A 1,645-nucleotide genomic window follows, 5' to 3' on the forward strand; every position below is an offset into this window, starting at 1 on the left:
GATGTTTCCCGGCAAACTATTGGGAGTTTAATTAAACTTTATACATGAAATTACTCGTTTTGATCCCCGCTACACAGCCGTATACTTTTTATAATTTTGTGGAATCGGTAACCTTGAGATATTTAACATAACGCGGATCGACTGTCTCTGTCTCTTTCTAGATCGGAATAATCGATGTTTCCCGGCAAACTATTGGGAGTTTAATTAAACTTTATACATGAAATTACTCGTTTTGATCCCCGCTACACAGCCGTATACGTTTTATAATTTTGTGGAATCGGTAACCTTGAGATATTTAACATAACGCGGATCGACTGTCTCTGTCTCTTTCTAGATCGGAATTATCGATGTTTCCCGGAAACTAATGGGATATTAATTAAACTTTATACACGAAATTACTCGTTTTGATCCCTGCTACACAGCCGTATACTTTTTATAATTTTGTGGAATCGGGAACCTTGAAATATTTAACATAACGCGGATCGACTGTCTCTGTCTCTTTCTAGATCGGAATTATCGATGTTTCCCGGCAAACTATTGGGAGATTAATTAAACTTTATACATGAAATTACTCGTTTTGATCCCCGCTACACAGCCGTATACTTTTTATAATTTTGTGGAATCGGTAACCTGGAGATATTTAACATAACGCGGATCGTCTATCTCTGTCTCTTTCTAGATCGGAATAATCGATGTTTCCCGGCAAAGTAATGGGAGATTAATTAAACTTTATACACGAAATTACTCGTTTTGATCCCCGCTACACAGCCGTATACTTTTTATAATTTTGTGGAATCGGAAACCTTGAAATATTTAACATAACGCGGATCGACTGTCTCTGTCTCTTTCTAGATCGGAATAATCGATGTTTCCCGGCAAACTATTGGGAGTTTAATTAAACTTTATACATGAAATTACTCGTTTTGATCCCCGCTACACAGCCGTATACTTTTTATAATTTTGTGGAATCGGTAACCTGGAGATATTTAACATAACGCGGATCGTCTATCTCTGTCTCTTTCTAGATCGGAAGAATCGATGTTTCCCGGCAAACTAATGGGAGTTTAATTAAACTTTATGCATCAAATCATTCAGTTTGACTCCTGCAACACAACCAAACACTCTCTGTAATTTTCTGAACTGAAAAACCACTGAAATTGCGCTCGAAATGCGGAGCGACGGGTCGACGCGTCTGCACTGTGCGACAGCTAGTCAAAACGTCCGAACAGCGTATTGTTTTCGATCTCTTGGTATAATATTCGTATTCCTTGCTGTGTATAGCTTCCGATCGATTATTGCAATGGTCAAAGTTCCAGCGGCGTAATGCTTTCCATAAGATTACATTAATATAACCAGCGGCATATTGCTTTCTATCTTGTAATGAAAATTTTATAACCAAGTACCAACGGCGTATTGCTTTCGTTCGGATAATGGAGATTTTACAACCAAGTACCAGCGGTTTCTGTCTTATAATTAAATTATTATAATAAAATAAAGTACCAGCGGCGTGTTACTTTCGTTCGGATAATGGAGATTTTACAACCAAGTATCAGCGGTTTCTGTCTTATAATTAAATTATTATAATAAAATAAAGTACCAGCGGCGTGTTACTTTCGTTCGGATAATGGAGATTTTATGTCCAGCG

This window comes from Megalopta genalis, unplaced genomic scaffold, assembly GCF_051020955.1.
Source record: "Megalopta genalis isolate 19385.01 unplaced genomic scaffold, iyMegGena1_principal scaffold0061, whole genome shotgun sequence".
NCBI classification, from domain to species: domain Eukaryota; kingdom Metazoa; phylum Arthropoda; class Insecta; order Hymenoptera; family Halictidae; genus Megalopta; species Megalopta genalis.